The sequence below is a fragment of the Salmo trutta genome, chromosome 5 (assembly GCF_901001165.1).
Source record: "Salmo trutta chromosome 5, fSalTru1.1, whole genome shotgun sequence".
In the NCBI taxonomy this organism is placed as follows: Eukaryota; Metazoa; Chordata; class Actinopteri; order Salmoniformes; family Salmonidae; genus Salmo; species Salmo trutta.
In genome coordinates, this window is record NC_042961.1 from 50402161 (window position 1) to 50415595 (window position 13435).

The window sequence follows — 13435 nt, forward strand, 5'->3', positions numbered from 1 at the left end:
ACATCTGGAATTCTTAAAACATCTGAGCCTCCAGGCCAAACCCAGCGGAAGGGAGGGAGGGTAGGAGGGAGGGAGGGAGGGTAGGAGGGAGGGAGGGAGGGTAGGAGGGAGGGAGGGTAGGAGGGAGGGAGGGAGGGAGTATACTCTCATTTAAGAGTGAGGTGTCCAGTAAAGCTGAAATGATATGAAACATTTTCTAAAACTTATACTAAGAAACAGTCTAAACTTGTTACCACCCTCCCCCGCTCCCTTCCTCTCTCTCACACACCCCTATTCCTCCCTCTCTCACCCCTAGTATTTCCTCCTCCGCTCCCTCCCTCTCTCTCTCAGCCCTATTTCCTCACCCGCTGCAAAGTAGTTACTTTGATGAGGTCTCTAACAGAACCCACTCCTTCTCCTCCTTCACCACCACTCACCAAGTATCTCTGCTCTGTTCTCTCCTCTCTTCCCATTAACCCATCCCCTTTCTCTATTTCTCCTCTCTTCTTTCTCCACATCCTTTAACTGTTTATGTGCCCTCTTGCAGGAGATTCTTCAGAATCTAGCTCTGTTTGGATTGGAAGCCATTTAACAGACATTTCTGATCTCTATAACTTTACGAAATGTAATAATCTTCGCTCCATTAAACACTTGTTCATAACTTTCTCAAGCTTCACTCTAGTGGCTTCTAATGTGGATCTTCTTTCAGACTTTCCATTCTCTCTCTCCCTCGTTCCACATCTGTTCCTCTCTTCTCCCACTCTTTCTCCCCTCTCCATGTCACCTGGTATTTCCATCTCATACAGTAACTAATTTCTCCCACTAGGCAGTATTACAACCATTTATCTTCTCAAAATGATTTCCATTCTGACACTCCATCTGTATCTATTAGTATCTATCCTGCTCCCTAGTCATTTTATCCCTACCTATATGTACATATTTACTTCAATTACATCATAACCCTGCACATCGACTCATCTACAGTGAGGGAAAAAAGTATTTGATCCCCTGCTGATTTTGTACGTTTGCCCACTGACAAAGAAAGGATCAGTCTATAATTGTAATGGTAGGTTTATTTGAACAGTGAGAGACAGAATAACAACAAAAAAATCCTGAAAAACGCATGTCAAAAATGTTATAAATTGAATTGCATTTTAATGAGGGAAATAAGTATTTGACCCCTCTGCAAAACATGACTTAGTACCTGGTGGCAAAACCCTTGATGACAATCACAGAGGTCAGACGTTTCTTGTAGTTGGCCACCAGGTTTGCACACATCTCAGGAGGGATTTTGTCCCACTCCTCTTTGCAGATCTTCTCCAAGTCATTAAGGTTTCGAGGCTGACGTTTGGAAACTTGAACCTTCAGCTCCCTCCACAGATTTTCTATGGGATTAAGGTCTGGAGACTGGCTAGGCCACTCCAGGACCTTAATGTGCTTCTTCTTGAGACACTCCTTTGTTGCCTTGGCTGTGTGTTTTGGGTCATTGTCATGCTGGAATACCCATCCACGACCCATTTTCAATGCCCTGGCTGAGGAAAGGAGGTTCTCTCCCAAGATTTGACAGTATATGGCCCCGTCCATTGTCCCTTTGATGCGGTGAAGTTGTCCTGTCCCCTTAGCAGAAAAACAACCCCAAAGCATAATGTTTCCACCTCCATGTTTGACGGTGGGGATGGTGTTCTTGGGGTCATAGGCAGCATTCCTCCTCCTCCAAACACAACGAGTTGAGTTGATGCCAAAGAGCTCCATTTTGGTCTCATCTGACCACAACACTTTCACCCAGTTGTCCTCTGAATCATTCAGATGTTCATTGGCAAACTTCAGACAGGCATGTATATGTGCTTTCTTGAGCAGGGGGACCTTGCGGGCGCTGCAGGATTTCAGTCCTTCACGGCGTAGTGTGTTACCAATTGTTTTCTTGGTGACTATGGTCCCAGCTGCCTTGAGATCATTGACAAGATCCTCCGTGTAGTTCTGGGCTGATTCCTCACCGTTCTCATGATCATTGCAACTCCACGAGGTGAGATCTTGCATGGAGCCCCAGGCCGAGGGAGATTGACAGTTCTTTTGTGTTTCTTCCATTTGCGAATAATCGCACCAACTGTTCTCACCTTCTCACCAAGCTGCTTGGCGATGGTCTTGTAGCCCATTCCAGCCTTGTGTAGGTCTACAATCTTGTCCCTGACATCCCTGGAGAGCTCTTTGGTCTTGGCCATGGTGGAGAGTTTGGAATCTGATTGATTGATTGCTTCTGTGGACAGGTGTCTTTTATACAGGTAACAAACTGAGATTAGGAGCACTCCCTTTAAGAGTACCAGTACTAAGTTATCATTGACTCAGTACTGGTACCCCGTGTATTTAGCTAAGTTATCGCTATGCATTGTGTATTTATTCCACGTGTTATTATTTCTCTATTATTACAACAACAAAAATCTCTCTCTGCATTGTTGGGAAGGGCCCATAAGTAAGCATTTCACTGTTAGTCTACACCTGCTGTTTACCAAGCATGTACAAATACAGTTTGTGATTTGATTTAACATTCACAAAGGATGGCTGGATGAACGGATAAGAGAAGAGGTAATGTATGGTAAACATATGATAAAGGGCTCAGAGAGGAGGAATGTTTAGTGACGGGAGAGCATCTCCCACTCACATGCTCATATAGATTTGTGCTCCAGAGAAATAGAGCAGGCAGCGATGTTAGTCAGTCTAGATGGGCGTCCCACCCCAACAACATTCAGACCTCAGCCTCAGCACTCCTAACCCAGCCAGGAAGTGGGCTGGCCAGCTGCTTGCAATTCAACCTTTGGGTAACCTACATTGAGGCACACTCTAAAGTATCTCTCACGCACACAAGTACGGACTAACACACGCACACATGAACACACACACACACACACCCAAAGACACAGCCATAGAAGTTCGTATGACAGAAAGAGGGAGAAGAACATTCCTTTGCAGTCTGACTGCCAAAGTGTCTGTTTATCCCATCTGCAAAACAAAAAGTGGGAAACCACAACCTCTCCAGTATATCAAGCACAGCACTATCGACAGAACAGTTGGCCTACAAGTACAACAGCGAGAGACTGAGATTTCATGTAACTCAACATAACACAGAAGTTACACACTTGTCAGGACGTGACACCCTAACCAGGACTTGCTGAATCAGGCCCTCCACAAACCTCAACCCACCCAGCCCACCTCTCAATCTGCACAGGCTCCCTCACCCTGGCCCAGTCATATCTGTCAGGAAACCTCTCTCCTTCGTCTCAGGCCTGTGGGCATAGGGCCGCAGTAACTTTTTAGCTGAATCTAAAACACTACCCCACCACATCAGGGGGATGAGAACTCTTGACCCTCTTCTCCTCCTTGCTTGTCTTTTCCTTCATCCATTCTTTCCTCTCTACCTCCGTGTGTGCTGCTGTTCACTACAGCAGACTGACCTCCCCCCTCCTCCCCTCCTCCCCTCCTCCTCTCCCCCTCAGTGACTTCTGCACAATAAGCAACATCTGGTTCTCATTTCCCAAACAACACGAGGATGGGAGGAGAGAGAGAGAGAGAGAGGTATGAGTGGAGAGGGGGAGCTGGAGAACAGGGGGAGGTGAGGAGTGAAGAAAAATACAGTAAGAAGTAGAAGTGAGAATAATAGAGGGATAACGAGAAAAATAGTTCCACTTTTTCCTCTCAAGAAGACACGTCCTGGCTGTTTCACACACACCTCTGGGTTCTTCCAAAGGACATGTTAAGTTGGATTAAATGTGTAGTAGAACAATGTGAATACGGGTGTGAGAAGTTCATGCCAAGCCTTTGTTCCAATGCTTTACAAATCTCACTTGGGAGGGAGCGAATAAGTGAGAGAATCAGTCTGAGAGACTTTGTATTCAGCAACAAAAGACACTGAGTGCACAAAACATTAAGAACACCTGCTCTATCCATAACAGACTGACCAGGTGAAAGTTATGATTCCTTATTGGTGTCCCTTGTTAAATCCACTTCAATCATTGTAGATGAAAGGGAGGAGACAGGTTAACTTCTTATGGCTGGGTGGCAGTATTGAGTAGCTTGGATGAAGAAGGTGCCCAGAGTAAACTGCCTGCTACTCAGGCTCAGAAGCTAAGATATGCATATTATTTGTATATTTGAATAGAAAACACTCTGAAGTTTCTAAAACTGTTTGAATGATGTCTGTGTATAACAGAACTCATATGGCAGGCAAAAACCTGAGAAAAACTCCAACCAGGAAGTGGGAAATCTGAGGTTTGTAGTTTTTCAAGTCTTGGCCTATCCAATATACAGCGTCTGTGGGGTCATATTGCACTTCCTAAGGCTTCCACTAGATGTCAACAGTCTTTAGAACCTTGTTTGAGGCTTCTACTGTGAAGTGGAGGGGAATACGAGCTGATTGTATTAGGTATCTGCCAGATGTGCATGAGCTTCAGCCATGCGGGCGCCCGTGAGAGGTAGCTGAGTTCCATTGCATTTCTAAAGACAAAGGAATTCTCCGGTTGAAATCTTATTGACGATTTATGATAAAAACATCCTAAAGATTGATTCTATACATTGTTTGACATGTTTCTATGAACTGTAATGGAATTTTTTAAGTTTTCGTCTGGCCTGCGCATCGTAAATTTGGATTTGTGAACTGACGGCGCGAACAAAAAGGAGGTATTTTGACATAAAGGATGGATTTACTGTGGAACTGGGATTCCTGCAAGTGCATTCTGATGAAGATCATCAAAGGTAAGTGAATATTTATAATGCTTTTTCTGACTTCTGTTGACTCCAACATGGCGGATATATTTTTGGCATGTTTTTGTGTCTGAGCGCCGTACTCAGATTATTGCATGGTGTGCTTTTTCGGTAAAGCTTTTTTTTAAATCTGACACAGCGGTTGCATTAAGGAGAAGTTTATCTAAAGTTCCATGCATAACACTTGTATTTTCATCAACATTTATGATGATAATTTCTGTAAATTGATGTGGCTCTCTGCAAAATCACAGGGGGTTTTGGAGGCAAAACATTACTGAACATAACGCGCCAATGTAAACTGAGATTTTCAGATATAAATATGAACTTTATCGAACTGTCACGCCCTGACCTGAGATAGTCGTTTTTCTCTGTTTGGTTAGGTCAGGGTCTGACATGGGGTGGGCATTCTATGTGTTGTATGTCTATGTTGTTTTTGTATTTCTTTGTTGGGCCGAGTATGGTTCCTAATCAGAGGCAGCTGTCTATCGTTGTCTCTGATTAGGAATCATACTTAGGCAGCCTGTTCCCCACCTGTGTTTGTGGGTTATTGTTATTTCTGTGTGTGTACGGCACAGTGCATTACGTTTCTGGCTGCGTACCTGTTAATTGTTTTGGTTTCGGTTTCCTTAAATAAAGATGTGGAATAACCGGCACGCTGCGCCTTGGCTCCTATATGACAGGGAATTTGAAGATTCAGAACATGACAGAATAACCCACCACAAGAAGGCCAAGCAGCGTGCGCTGACTGGGAGGACGAGCTGGACCGGGGAGAATCAACGACAGAAGCCCGAGAGGCAGCTGCAATTTTTTTTTGGGGGGGGGCACACGGGGAGATTGGCGAGGTCGGGGTTGAGACCTGAGCGAGTGAGTGAGTGACCGAGCAAGCACCGTATTATGCGGTGATGCGCACTGTGTCGCCGGTGCGCACTCACAGCCCGGTGCGCTCGGTGCAAGCTCCTCACAGTTGCCGTGCTAGAGTTGGCCGTCAGCCAGGAAGAAGTGCGCCGGCTCAGCGTGTCTGGTCTCCAGTGCGTCTCTACGGCCCAGGTTATCCTGCGCCTGCTCTACGCATGGTACCCCTCGTTCACCAGCGCAACACAGTTCGTCCTGTGCCAGCGTCTCGCCCTTGCTGGGCTACAGTGACCATCCAGCCAGGATGGGGTGTGCCAGCCCTGAGCTCCAGACCTCCGGTGCGCCTCCACGGCCCAGTGTGCCTTGTGCCTGCTCAGCGCACCCAGTCTCCTGTGCGTCTCCCCAGTCTGGTGAGACCGGTTCCAGCTCACCGTAGGAAGCCTCCAGTGATGATCAATGGTCCGAAGCCTCCAGTGATAATCCATGGCACGAAGCCTCCAGTGATGATTCATGGCCCGGAGCCTGTAGGGATGATCCATGGCACGAAGCCTCCAGTGATAATCCATGGCCCGGAGCCTCCAGTGATGATCCATGGCACAAAGCCTCTAGTGATGATCCATGGCCCGGAGCCTGTACGGATGATACATGACACGAAGCCTCCAGTGATAATCCATGGCCCGGAGCCTCCAGTGATGATCCATGGCACAAAGCCTCCAGTGATGATCCATGGCGCGAAACCAGTAGTGATGATCCATGGCACGAAGCCTGCAGCGAGGTTCCCCGGTCCGGGAAACCTACAGAGACGCTCCTCAGCCCGGAGCCTCCAGCGACGCTCCTCAGCCCGGAGCCTCCAGCGACGCTCTTCAGCCCGGAGCCTCCAGCGACGCACCTCAGCCCAGAGCCTCCAGCGACGCACCTCAGCCCGGAGCCTCCAGCGACGCACCTCAGCCCGGAGCCTCCAGCGACGCACTTCAGCCCGGAGCCTCCAGCGAAGCACCTCAGCCCGGAGCCTCCAGCAACACTCCTCAGCCCAGAGTCTTCAGCGACGGTCCGCAGCCCAGAGTCTTCAGCGGTGGTCTGCAGCCCAGAGTCTTCAGCGAGGGTCCGCAGCCCGAAGTCTTCAGCGAGGGTCCGCAGCCCAGAGTCTTCAGCGACGGTCAGCAGCCCAGAGTCTTCAGCGATGGTCAGCAGCCCAGAGTCTTCAGCGACGGTCTGCAGTCCAGAGTCTTCAGCGGCGGTCCGCAGTCCAGAGTCTTCAGCGGTGGTCCGCAGCCCAGGGTCTTCAGCGGCGGTCTGCAGCCCAGAATCTTCAGCGGTGGCCTGCAGCCCAGAGTCGTCAGCGGCAGTCAGTAGTTCAGAGCCTCCGGCGCTGATCCACGGTCTGGTTCCTCCGGCGACACAGAGGCGGGGGGATCAGCGGGCGGTGTGGGGGCTACGCCCCGAACCAGAGCCACCAAGATGAGTAGATGCCCACCCGGACCCTCCCCTATAGGTTCAGGTGTGCGGCCGGGAGTCCGCACCTTTGGGGGGGAGGGTACTGTCACGCCCTGACCTGAGAGAGTCATTTTTCTCTGTTTGGTTAGGTCAGGGTGTGACATGGGGTGGGCATTCTATGTGTTGTATGTCTATGTTGTTTTTGTATTTCTTTATTGGGCCGAGTATGGTTCCTAATCAGAGGCAGCTGTCTATCGTTGTCTCTGATTAGGAATCATACTTAGGCAGCCTGTTCCCCACCTGTGTTTGTGGGTTATTGTTATTTCTGTGTGTGTACGGCACAGTGCGTTACGTTTCTTGCTGCGTACCTGTTAATTATTTTGGTTTTGGTTTCCTTAAATAAAGATGTGGAATTACCGGCACGCTGCGCCTTGGCTCCTATATGACAGGGAATTTGAAGATTCAGAACGTGACACGAACAAAACATACATGTATTGTGTAACATGAAGTCCTTTGAGTGTCATCTGATGAAGATCATCAAAGGTTAGTGATTAATTTAATCTCTATTTCTGCTTTTTGTGACTCCTCTCTTTGGCTGTTTTTCTGTGACTAGGTACTGACCTAACATAATCGTTTGGTGTGCTTTCGCTGTAAAGCCTTTTTGAAACCGGACACTGGTTGGATTAACGAGAAGTTTATCTTTAAAATGGTGTAAAATACTTGTATGGTTGAGGAATTTTAATTATGAGATTTCTGTTGTTTGAATTTGGCGCTCTGCACTCACTGGCTGTTGTCATATCGATCCCGTTAACGGGATTTCAGCCTTAAGAACTTAAAGAAGGATTTTTAAGCCTTGAGACAATTGAGACATGGATCGTGTACAGTATGTGTGTTGTTCAGAGGGTGAATGGGCAAGACAAAATATTTAAGTGCCTTTGAACAGGGTATGGTAGTAGGTGCCAGGTGCACCGGTTTGTGTCAAGAACCGCAACGCTGCTGGGTTTTTCACGCTCAACAGTTTCCCGTGTGTATCAAGAATGTTACACCACCCAAAGGATATCCAGCCAACTTGACACAACTGTGGAAAGCATTGGAGTCAACATGGGCCAGAATCCCTGTGGAATGCTGTCGACACCTTTGAGTCTTGCAGACTTGTTTACGTGCTGCTGTGCGTTTTGTTGCCAACCTTACTTTGCTACCTGACAACTTTACGGTTTTTACTTTTAAATTACCCTTTATATTTTTTGTTTTTCCCTCACTCAACTTTTTTCATTAAACTTTTTCACTCCGGACGTTTTGTCTGGACATGGTTCGTCAGGACTTCCAACAGCTGAAGCTAAGTAGTAACATTAACATGATGCCTTCTAATTGCAGTCGTTGTACTCATAATATACAGGAGAACTTGCTCAACCGGTGTTGCTCATTCAGCCGACAGAAACTTTCTACCGGTTCTCCCCATTAAGCAGCGAGTCAGAGGCCGAGCCTTCTCTGGTCTCTACTCCTCCCATTACGGGGTCTGAGACGCCGAAGCTTCCCACCATTAGCTCTGACAAATTGAAAACCCTAGTCATTGGCGACTCCATTACCCGCAGTTTAAGACTTAAAACCAATCATCCAGCGATCATACACTGTTTACCAGGGGGCAGGGCTACCAACGTTAAGGCGAATCTGAAGATGGTGCTGGCTAAAGCTAAAACTGGCGAGTGTAGAGAGTATAGAGATATTGTTATCCACTTCGGCACCAACGATGTTAGGATGAAACAGTCAGAGGTCACCAAGCGCAACATAGCTTCAGCGTGTAAATCAGCTAGAAAGATGTGTCGGCATCGAGTAATTGTCTCTGGCCCCCTCCCAGTTAGGGGGAGTGATGAGCTCTACAGCAGAGTCTCACAACTCAATCGCTGGTTGAAAACTGTTTTCTGCCCCTCCCAAAAGATAGAATTTGTAGATAATTGGCCCTCTTTCTGGGACTCGCCCACAAACAGGACCAAGCCTGGCCTGTTGAGGAGTGATGGACTCCATCCTAGCTGGAGGGGTGCTCTCATCTTATCTACGAACATAGACAGGGCTCTAACTCCCCTAGCTCCACAATGAAATAGGGCGCAGGCCAGGCAGCAGGCTGTTAGCCAGCCTGCCAGCTTAGTGGAGTCTGCCACTAGCACAGTCAGTGTAGTCAGCTCAGCTATCCCCATTGAGACCGTGTCTGTGCCTCGACCTAGGTTGGGCAAAACTAAACATGGCGGTGTTTGCCTTAGCAATCTCACAAGAATAAAGACCTCCTCCATTCCTGCCATTATTGAAAGAGATCGTGATATCTCATCTCAAAATAGGGCTACTTAATGTTAGATCCCTCACTTCAAAGGCAGTTATAGTCAATAAACTAATCATTGATCATAATCTTGATGTGATTGGCCTGACTGAAACATGGCTTAAGCCTGATGAATTTACTGTGTTAAATGAGGCCTCACCTCCTGGTTACACTAGTGACCATATCCCCCGTGCATCCCGCAAAGGCGGAGGTGTTGCTAACATTTATGATAGCCAATTTCAATTTACAAAAAAAAAAACGACGTTTTCGTCTTTTGAGCTTCTAGTCATGAAATCTATGCAGCCTACTCAATCACTTTTTATAGCTACTGTTTACAGGCCTCCTGGGCCATATACAGCGTTCCTCACTGAGTTCCCTGCATTTCTATCTGACATTGTAGTCATAGCAGATAATATTCACATTTTTGGTGACTTTAATACTCACATGGAAAAGTCCACAGACCCACTCCAAAAGGCTTTCGGAGCCATCATCTACTCAATGGGTTTTGTCCAACATGTCTCTGGACCTACTCACTGCCACAGTCATACTCTGGACCTAGTTTTGTCCCATGGAATAAATGTTGTGGATCTTAATGTTTTTCCCCATAATCCTGGACTATCAGACCACTATTTTATTACGTTTGCAATCGCAACAAATAATTTGCTCAGACCCCAACCAAGGAGCATCAAAAGTCGTGCTGTTCTCGCACACCCCAGAGCTTCTGGTCAGCGGGGTGGTGGCACTGGGATCCTCATCTCTCCCAAGTGGACATTCTCTCTTTCTCCCTTGACCCATCTGTCTATCGCCTCCTTTGAATTCCATGCTGTCACAGTTACCAGCCCTTTCAAGCTTAACATCCTTATCATTTATCGCCCTCAGGGTTCCCTTGGAGAGTTCATCAATGAGCTTGACGCCTTGATAAGTTCCTTTCCGGAGGATGGCTCACCTCTCACAGTTCTGGGTGACTTTAACCTCCCTACGTCTACCTTTGACTCATTCCTCTCTGCCTCCTTCTTTCCACTCCTCTCCTCTTTTGACCTCACCCTCTCACCTTCCCCCCCTACTCACAAGGCAGGCAATACGCTTGACCTCATCTTTACTAAATGCTGTTCTTCCACTAATCTCATTGCAACTCCCCTCCAAGTCTCCGACCACTACCTTGTATTCTTTTCCCTCTCGCTCTCATCCAACACTTCTCACTCTGCCCCTACTCGGATGGTATTGCGCCGTCCCAACCTCTCTCTCCCGCTACTCTCTCCTCTTCCATCCTATCATCTCTTCCCTCTGCTCAAACCTTCTCCAACCTATCTCCTGATTCTGCCTCCTCAACCCTCCTCTCCTCCTTTTCTGCATCCTTTGACTCTCTATGTCCCCTATCCTCCAGGCCGGCTCGGTCCTCCCCTCCTGCTCCGTGGCTCGACGACTCATTGCGAGCTCACAGAACAGGGCTCCGGGCAGCCGAGCGGAAATTGAGAAAAACTCGCCTCCCTGCGGACCTGGCATCCTTTCACTCCCTCCTCTCTACATTTTCCTCTTCTGTCTCTGCTGCTAAAGCCACTTTCTACCACTCTAAATTCCAAGCATCTGCCTCTAACCCTAGGAAGCTCTTTGCCACCTTCTCCTCCCTCCTGAATCCTCCTCCCCCTCCCCCCTCTCCTCCCTCTCTGCGGATGACTTCGTCAACCATTTTGAAAAGAAGGTCGACGACATCCGATCCTCGTTTGCTAAGTCAAACGACAACGCTGGTCCTGCTCACACTGCCCTACCCTGTGCTTTGACCTCTTTCTCCCCTCTCTCTCCAGATGAAATCTCGCGTCTTGTGACGGCCGGCCGCCCAACAACCTGCCCGCTTAACCCTATCCCCTCCTCTCTTCTCCAGACCATTTCCGGAGACCTTCTCCCTTACCTCACCTCACCTCGCTCATCAACTCATCCTTGACCGCTGGCTACGTCCCTTCCGTCTTCAAGAGAGCGAGAGTTGCACCCCTTCTGAAAAAACCTACACTCGATCCCTCCGATGTCAACAACTACAGACCAGTATCCCTTCTTTCTTTTCTCTCCAAAACTCTTGAACGTGCCGTCCTTGGCCAGCTCTCCTGCTATCTCTCTCAGAATGACCTTCTTGATCCAAATCAGTCAGGTTTCAAGACTGGTCATTCAACCTAGACTGCTCTTCTCTGTGTCACGGAGGCTCTCCGCACTGCTAAAGCTAACTCTCTCTCCTCTGCTCTCATCCTTCTAGACCTATCTGCTGCCTTTGATACTGTGAACCATCAGATCCTCCTCTCCGAGTTGGGCATCTCCGGCGCGGCCCATGCTTGGATTGCGTCCTACCTGACAGGTTGCTCCTACCAGGTGGCGTGGTGAGAATCTGTCTCCGCACCACGTGCTCTCACCACTGGTGTCCCCCAGGGCTCTGTTCTAGACCCTCTCCTATTCTCGCTATACACCAAGTCACTTGGCTCTGTCATATCCTCACATGGTCTCTCCTATCATTGCTATGCAGACGACACACAATTAATCTTCTCCTTTCCCCCTTCTGATAACCAGGTGGCGAATCGCATCTCTGCATGTCTGGCAGACATATCAGTGTGGATGACGGATCACCACCTCAAGCTGAACCTCAGCAAGACGGAGCTGCTCTTCCTCCCGGGGAAGGACTGCCCGTTCCATGATCTTGCCATCACGGTTGACAACTCTATTGTGTCCTCCTCCCAGAGTGCTAAGAACCTTGGCGTGACCCTGGACAACACCCTGTCGTTCTCCACTAACATTAAGGCGGTGAACCCATCCTGTAGGTTCATGCTCTACAACATTCGCAGAGTACGACCCTGCCTCACACAGGAAGCGGCGCAGGTCCTAATCCAGGCACTTGTCATCTCCCGTCTGGATTACTGCAACTCGCTGTTGGCTGGGCTCCCTGCCTGTGCCATTAAACCCCTACAACTCATCCAGAACGCCGCAGCCCGTCTGGTGTTCAACCTTCCCAAGTTCTCTCACGTCACCCCGCTCCTCCGCTCTCTCCACTGGCTTCCAGTTGAAGCTCGCATCCACTACAAGACCATGGTGCTTGCCTACGGAGCTGTGAGGGGAACTGCACCTCCGTACCTTCAGGCTCTGATCAGGCCCTACACCCAAACAAGGGCACTGCGTTCATCCACCTCTGGCCTGCTCGCCTCCCTACCTCTGAGGAAGCACAGTTCCCGCTCAGCCCAGTCAAAACTGTTCGCTGCTCTGGCACCCCAATGGTGGAACAAGCTCCCCCACGACGCCAGGACAGCGGAGTCAATCACCACCTTCCGGAGACACCTGAAACCCCACCTCTTCAAGGAATACCTAGGATAGCATAAAGTAATCCTTCTAACCCCCCCCCCTTAAAATATTTAGATGCACTATTGTAAAGTGGTTGTTCCACTGGATATCATAAGGTGAATGCACCAATTTGTAAGTCGCTCTGGATAAGAGCGTCTGCTAAATTACTTAAATGTAATGTAATAAATTCTCAGACAACCCAAAGATTCCTTGATGCCCTTCCAGACTCCCTCTGCCTAACCAAGAACGTCAGAGGACACAAATCAGTTAACCACTTAACTGAGGAACTCAATGTAACCTTGCGCAATACCCTAGATGCAGTTGCACCCCTAAAAACTAAAAACATTTGTCATAAGAAACTAGCTCTCTGGTATACAGACAATACACGAGCTCTGAAGCAAGCTTCCAGAAAATTAGAACGGAAATGGCGCCACACCAAACTGGAAGTCTTCTGACGAGTTTGGAAAGACAGTACTGAAGAGCCCTCACTGCTGCTCGATCATCCTATTTTTCCAACTTAATTGAGGAAAATAAGAACAATCCGAAATTTATTTTTGATACTGTCGCAAAGCTAAGTAAAAAGCAGCATTCCCCAAGAGAGGATGGCTTTCACTTCAGCAGTAATACATTCATGAACTTCTTTGAGGAAAAGATCATGATCATGATGAAAGCAAATTACGGACTCCTCTTTAAATCTGCGTATTCCTCCAAAGCTCCGTTGTCCTGAGTCTGCACAACTCTGCCAGGACCTAGGATCAAGGGAGATACTAAAGTGTTTTAGTACTATATCTCTTGACA